This window comes from Hibiscus syriacus, unplaced genomic scaffold, assembly GCF_006381635.1.
Source record: "Hibiscus syriacus cultivar Baekdansim isolate YM2019G1 unplaced genomic scaffold, ASM638163v2 tig00110328_pilon, whole genome shotgun sequence".
NCBI classification, from domain to species: Eukaryota; Viridiplantae; Streptophyta; class Magnoliopsida; order Malvales; family Malvaceae; genus Hibiscus; species Hibiscus syriacus.
Window position 1 is genome coordinate 5,581,869 of NW_024062685.1, and position 7,719 is coordinate 5,589,587.

Consider the following 7,719-nt stretch of genomic DNA (forward strand, 5'->3'; position numbering starts at 1 on the left):
TCATCATTTAATGCTTCTTTAATATTCTTAGGCTCTATGCATGAGATAAATGCAACATAATTACAAATATTTCTAAGAGAAGAACGAGTTGTTACCCCTTTGGATGGATCACCTATAATCTCACCATCCTTGACATAGTTGTATTCTCTTGGATAAGATACTTCCCTTTATTCAATGGTTGGATTCTCTAGAAGATCATGAGTTTCCTCATCTTTCGTTTCTTCCTTTGATGATGGTTCTCCAACGTCATGTCTAACGTCATTTGTATTTATAATGCCTACATCATCATTCACACAAAAATCCTTCCTTGGAATGAGATTATCATCGAAAACAACATGTATAGACTATTCTACAACTAAAGTTCTTTTATTAAATACTCGATAAGCTTTAGAATTTAATGAATAACCCAAAAAAATTCCTTCATCACTTTTAGCATCAAATTTGCCAAGATTGTCTTTACCGTTGTTTAAAACAAAACATTTACATCCAAAAGGATGAAAATAGCTAATGTTAGGCTTTTTATTTTTAAAAAGTTCATATAGAGTTTTCTTCAAAATAGGCCTAATCATTACTCGATTAATAATATAACAAGCGGTATTTGTGGCTTTCGCCCAAAAATATTTTGGCAAATTGTTTTCACAAAGCATGGTTCTAGCCATTTCTTCTAAAGTTTGATTTTTCCTCTCAACAACTCCATTTTTTTGAGGGGTTCTAGGTGCTGAAAAATTATGGCTAATACCATTAGAATTACAAAATTCAGTAAATCCAAGATTTTCAAATTCTAATCCATGATCACTCTTAACACTAGTTATAGAGTAACATTTTTCGTTTTGGATTAATTTTGAAAACATGATGAATTTTTCTAATGCTTCATCTTTAGTAATTAAGAATAGAACCCAAGTAAATATAGAATAGTCATCTACCAATACAAATGCATATTGTTTTCCACCCAAGCTAGTAGTTCTAGAGGGCCCAAAAAGATCTAAATGAATCAATTGTAATACTCTACTAGTGGATACGTCATTAATGGATTTAAAAGAAATTCACTTTTATTTTCCTTTAGCACAAGCATCACAAATTTTATCATTATCAAATTTTAGTTTAGGCAGCCCTCGAACCAAATCTCCTTGAACTAACCATTGCAAAACACTCATACTAGCATGTCCTAGTCTCCTATGCCATAACCAACTATCATGCTCATCCTTAGCAACTAGGCATAAATTAGTCATATCTATAGAGTCTAAATGCATCATGTAAATGTTTAATATTCTATGACCAACAAGCATAATCCGATTAGATGCAATATCAATAACTTTACAACCATTAGTTTCAAACATGACATTGAATCCTTTATCACAAAATTGACTAATGCTCAAAAGATTATGCTTTAATCAATTCACATATAAAACATTTCTAATTTGTATGGAAGAGCTATTACCTATTGTACCTATACCTTCGATGTAACCTTTTGAATTATCACCAAAAGTCACTTCTCCTCCATTTTTGGCGTTAAGCTCTATGAACCGGCTTTTATCTCCGGTCATATGTCTTGAGCATCCACTATCAAGGTACCATGAGTTTGAATTTGTTTCCCATGCCTTATAGCAATGCTCATTTTCCTACAAACATAGATTAATTTCTAATTTTTGGTACCCAAATTCTTTTGGGTCCATATTCATTAGTTTCCAAAATACTAGTCCCCTTAGGTATCCATTTGTGTAGGATATCCTTATCTTTAGTAGTAACGAGTCTTTTAGGAACCCATATACTTTTAACGATTTTTCCAATAGAGGTTCTTCGTGGACCTCTATGATTGTAGTTTTTAAAACTTTTTCTAACAAAGTTGGATTTTGAATTTTCTCCATTTTCAAAACGTTTTATTCCAACTTTATCAAAAGAATCTTTAAGATCATCAATTTTCTTTTAATGATCATCATTGACCTTTGAAAGTAAATTTTGCAAATCCGAATTTTTCTTTTCAAACTCTTCTAGTTTGATTTGCAAATCACTAATTTTACTTTCAAAATTATTGTTGGTTTTGGATATGAGCTTATTTTCATTTTTCAATTTTGAAACATTATTTTTATATTTTAAAAACAATTTCTCATAATCCAAAGCCAACCCATTATATTTCTCTAATAACTCATCATAAGATAAATTTTCTAATTCAAATGAGTTAGAGGTTACCTTAGAATATTCCCCGAATGCCATCAAGCACAAGTTTGCTACTTCTTGTTCCTCTTCATCGGAACCTTCTTCATCGCTCCATGTAGCCACATGAGTCTTGTGCTTATTCTTTGATTGACCCTTTCTCTTCAATTATGGATAATCATATTTGGCATGCCCCAGCTTTTTGCATTCATAGCAAATTATAAGGTCTTTCTCTTTTGGTTTATTTTTGAGGCCTTTATTTCGTTTGAATTTTCTTCCTCGGTAAGGTCTCATCATTTTTCTGAACTGTTTGGCAAATAATTTCATTTCCTTTTCATCGTCATCTTCATCTGAATCACTCTCATCTTTTTTGGATTTGAGAGTAACTCCAATGTTTTTCTTCTTCTCCTTTGGTGTCTCGTCAATCTTATCGAGGTCTATCTCATCTTCAAGCATCATTTCATGAGTGAGGAGGGAACCGATTAGCTCTTCAAGAGTTAAGGACTTTAGGTTCTTAGCCTCGATGATTGTCGTCTTCTTGGATTGCCACGATTTTGGAAGTGAGTAAACTAACTTCTTCACAAGCTTTTCGTTTGGAATTATCTCTCCATATGATTTGAGACCATTTACAATCGTTGAGAATCTATCTGTCATAGTTTTGATATCTTCATTTGGTTTCATCCTGAAATTTTCATAGCTATGTGTTAGAAGACTAATTTTAGATTCTTTTACCTCGTCTGTGCCTTCATGAGTGACTTGTAGTTTATCCCATATTTCTTTGGCGGTTGTACAAGATGAAACTCTTCCATATTCATCTGGTCCAAGTGATATTGATGGCTTTGGAGTTGAGCTGGAACATTCTTGTCTCTCATTCACTCCACAATCTTGGATAAGTGAGAGGCTTGATATATCCGTCTTCTACAACATTCCATACTCCCATGTTATTTCCTTGAATGAAATACATCATCCTATTCTTCCAATAGGCATAGTTAGCTCTATTGAAGAAAGGAGGCTTGTTGACGGGCATCGAATCAAGACCGGAGTCGACATTTGAAGTATAGGCATAGTTAGTTCAATTGAGTTAATCGATCAATGTAATTGGCCAAGAGGGGGTGAATTGAAAATTAAAATTTTGGTGGAAACTTTTGCAGAAAATTGAAAAGATTTGCACAGCGATTAAAAGTGGTTCGACTTTCTCAACCAAAGTCTACGTCCACTACCTTAGCTATCCACACTAAGGATTTTCCAAAAAATTCACTAATTTGTTCTTTCTTTTGAGGCCAAAGAGATAACCTTACAACTCCCTCAAGAATATACCCCAATTATTGAGAACACTCTTTCTCAAAGAGAAGATTACAAATTTGTAAACTTACAAGGAAATCCTCACAAGGTAGATTGTTAGATTGTTTGCACAATTCTAGAACAAAGAAAAGAACACTAAAAAATGAATAAAATTGAGCACAAGTAGTATTCTTGAAAGCAAAATGAATATTGAATGAAAAATAGGCTTGAAATGCTCAAACTTGAGGTTTGATGCTTTCTCTTTGATTCTCTCTTGATTCTTGTTTCTTGTGTTTTCTTGTTGTTGATCAGTGGCTTCTAAGCTTGTTTAAATACACCTTCAAATGATTCTGGACGTTGGGGATGATTAGTGGAGTCAATAGATCCGTTTTAGTGTGAAATCAATTAATAAAACAACTTGGAGCGTGGGGGGAATCGATACCCCCTCATAGGGAATCGGTTCCCTAAGTGTAAAATTCAAATATTTTAACCGTTGATCAGGGGGAATCGGTTCTGTTGAAAACATTTTGATGTTTCGATATAACAAATGAATTTTAAGATTTTGCAAATGATTTTCTAAGTATATTCGTTATAATTATTCGAATATCAAAATATTACTCCAAGTCTTTCAAAATTCATTTTAATCCTTACTAAAGTGTAAAATTGTGTTTTATACTTAAACTATTTTAAAACAATTTTACAAAGTATTTCGAGCCTTAATCGAGCCAAAAATATTTTCTTTTTAAAGGATTTCAAGAAAAAACAGATTGTTCAGGGGGTACAGATTCCCCCCCAGGGGGTACCGATTCCCCCCCAGGGGGTACCAATTCCCCCTGTCTAACGGTCGAAAATATATTGCACTTAGGGAACCGATTTCCCATGAGGGGGTACCGATTCCCCCCATGCTCCAAGCTATTTTATTAATTGTTTCTCATCTCCAAACGGCTCCAAAACATCCCTAACGGCTATATACGACTTCAAACACATTCCAAGCTATAAATACAACCTAAGGACACTTGAAGAAGCAAGAGAACATCTATTCAAGAAATCAAAGACAAGAGAAGAGTTTTTCATTCTTATTTCATCTTTCTCTTGTAAATATTTTGTTCTTGTGAGCTCAATCTTGTAAACACCTACCTTAGAGAGGTTTTCTTATTTACATTTCTTATCCTTTTGTAAAGGGGAAAGGTTCTAGCTAATCCAGTGTAAAAGCTAGGGAAAGGTTCTAGTTTAGCCCGGAAAAACTAGGGAGTTTGTAAGGTTACTCTTTATCCTCAAAAGAAAGAACAAATTAGTGAATTTCTTGGAAAATCCTTGGTGAGGAGCTAAGGTAGTGGACATAGACTTTGATTGAGAAAGTCGAACCACTATAAATCGCTGTGCAATTCTCTATCTTTCAATCTCCTTACTCCCTAAACACAAAACCGTTCCGACCCCTCTTTACAAACCGTTCTGGTTGTCGATTCGAGCTTCCAAAAATCCTAACAATTGGTATCAGAGCCTAACTTGTTAAGAAGGTTTAACCACCTTGAGACGGTCCTCGAAGAAGCTTTATCAATTTCCAACACAACCGAGAAGATGGCTTCCACCTCCGGCTCGTTCCACATGGAAGACTCCCTACCAACGTACAAGCCTCCATACTTCACTGGAGACAACTATCGTCATTGGAAGAAATTAATGAAGGTATTCATCCAATCCAATGATCTTGATGCATAGGAGATAATCGAGAACGACTACTCTTCTCCAAAAAAGAAGGAGAAGAAGCGGAGTGACAAAGAACGGAATAAAGCTCAACTTAATGCCAAGGCCATGCACATGGTGTTGTGTGCATTTGGTCCTGAAATCTATAAAGGAGTTTCTTCATGTTCAAGTGCCAAGGAGCTTTGGAATAAGCTCGATGAAATATATGGAAACAAGAAACACGAACCAACAAAGGTGGTGTCTCTAATGGCTTTTGAAGAGCCTGAGGTATCTTCTAACTCAAATGAATTTAATTCATTTACTTTTGATGAGTTACAAGATGCTTATAATAGGTTGTATTTGGGATTTGAGACCATGAATTCCAAATATACAAAATTAATTTCAAAAATCAAAATTGAAAATAAATCGATTTTGAAAGCTAGGGTTGATTTTGAAAATCAAAATAAAATTTTGAAAAATGATTTAGAACTTTCAAAAATCAAAATAAATGATTTAGAAAAGAAAAATTTTGAGTTAGAAGTTAAGCTTGAAAGCTTAACAAAAGAAAAAGAATTAATTTCTAAAAACAATCTATTATGTTTAAAAATGGCAAAATGCTCACATTGCCATTATCATGGTCATTTGGAACATACTTGTCCTTTGAAGAAAGGAAAACGTTTTAAAATTAGGCAAGTATGGGTTCCGAAAGGAACAAGGGGCATTGAAACTAAAGTCCAAGGATCCAAAGTAATTTGGATACCAAAATCTACTTAAATGTCTCTTGTAGGTGTGTGGGAGCAATTGTGATGAAAGTGATGATATTCAAGATGCTCTAGCCACACATGAAAAAGGAATGGGTAACCTCTAATTTTAATGCTTTTAATTTTGGTTTTTTGGTTGCTCATTTGATTTTAAGCATGCATGAGTTTTGGTTTTAAATGATTATGCATCATTGTTTTAATCTCATGTATGTTGAAAAGATGATTATGATGAACATTTTAAAGATATATTAATTTTTAAGTATTTTTAGTTCATCATAATAAATTTTGGTCAAAATTGGTTTTAATGCAATTGATATCTCTCTAACAATTGATATCAATTTTTCAAATACTTTGATTTTACAAATTTCAAAATTTTTGACCTAAATTTGAATGTTTATGCATGTGGTTTAAATGAAAATGATATCTCTCTAACAATTGATATCAAAATTTTCAAATACATAACATTTTTGGAAAACTTTATGCATATGCACTTAATTTTAACAATTGATATTGATATCAAATTTCAACTATTGGTATTGCATAAAGTATTTTAGTCTTGGATATATTGAATTTCATGTGCTACTAACATGTTTGTTATTCTTTGTTGAAATTCAATTTTGTTTAAGTGTCAAGATCCTAAAAGCAAAATTTTATTTGGAATGCATTTATTGAGGGGGAGCTTTGATTTTTCAAATGATTTTTTAAAAAAATGTCAAATTTACTACTTACTCTCCAAAGTTATTTTGAACTTCAAAGATTAGAGTCTTTTTGATTTAACAAAAAGGGGGAGAAGTGTTAAAGTTTTTAAAGGGGAGAAGTGTTAAAGTAAGGGGGAGTAATTTCAAACTTGAATTCAAAATCTTAAAATTACACAAATGTTTTGTTATATCAAAAAGGGGGAGATTGTTGAAAACATTTTGATGTTTCGATATAACAAATGAATTTTAAGATTTTGCAAATGATTTTCTAAGTATATTCGATATAATTATTCGAATATCAAAATATTACTCCAAGTCTTTCAAAGTTCATTTTAATCCTTACTATAGTATAAAATTGGGTTTTATACTTAAACTATTTTAAAACAATTTTACAAAGTATTTCGAGCCTTAATCGAGCCAAAAATATTTTCTTTTTAAAGGGTTTTAAGAAAAATCAGATTGTTCAGGGGGTACAGATTCCCCCCAGGGGGTACAGATTCCCCCTATAGGGGGTACCGATTCCCCCCCAGGGGGTACCGATTCCCCCTGTCTAATGGTCGAAAACTTATTGCAATTAGGGAACCAATTCCCCTACGCTCCAAGCTATTTTATTAATTTTTTCTCATCTCCAAACGGCTCCAAAACATCCCTAACGGCTATATACGACTTCAAACACATTCCAAGCTATAAATACAACCTAAGGACACTTGAAGAAGCAAGAGAACAACTATTCAAGCAATCAAACACAAGAGAAGAGTTTTTCATTCTTATTTCATATTTCTCTTGTAAATATTTTGTTCTTGTGAGCTCAATCTTGTAAACACCTACCTTAGAGAGGTTTTCTTGTTTATATTTCTTATCCTTTTGTAAAGGGGAAAGGTTCTAGCTAATCTCGTGTAAAAGCTAGGGAAAGGTTCTAGTTTAGCCCGGAAAAACTAGGGAGTTTGTAAGGTTACTCTTTATCCTCAAAAGAAAGAACAAATTAGTGAATTTGTTGGAAAATCCTTGGTGAGGAGCTAAGGTAGTGGACGTAGACTTTGATTGAGAAAGTCGAACCACTATAAATCGCTGTGCAATTCTCTATCTTTCAATCTCCTTACTCCCTAAACACAAAACCGTTCCGACCCCTCTTTGCAAACCGTTCCGGT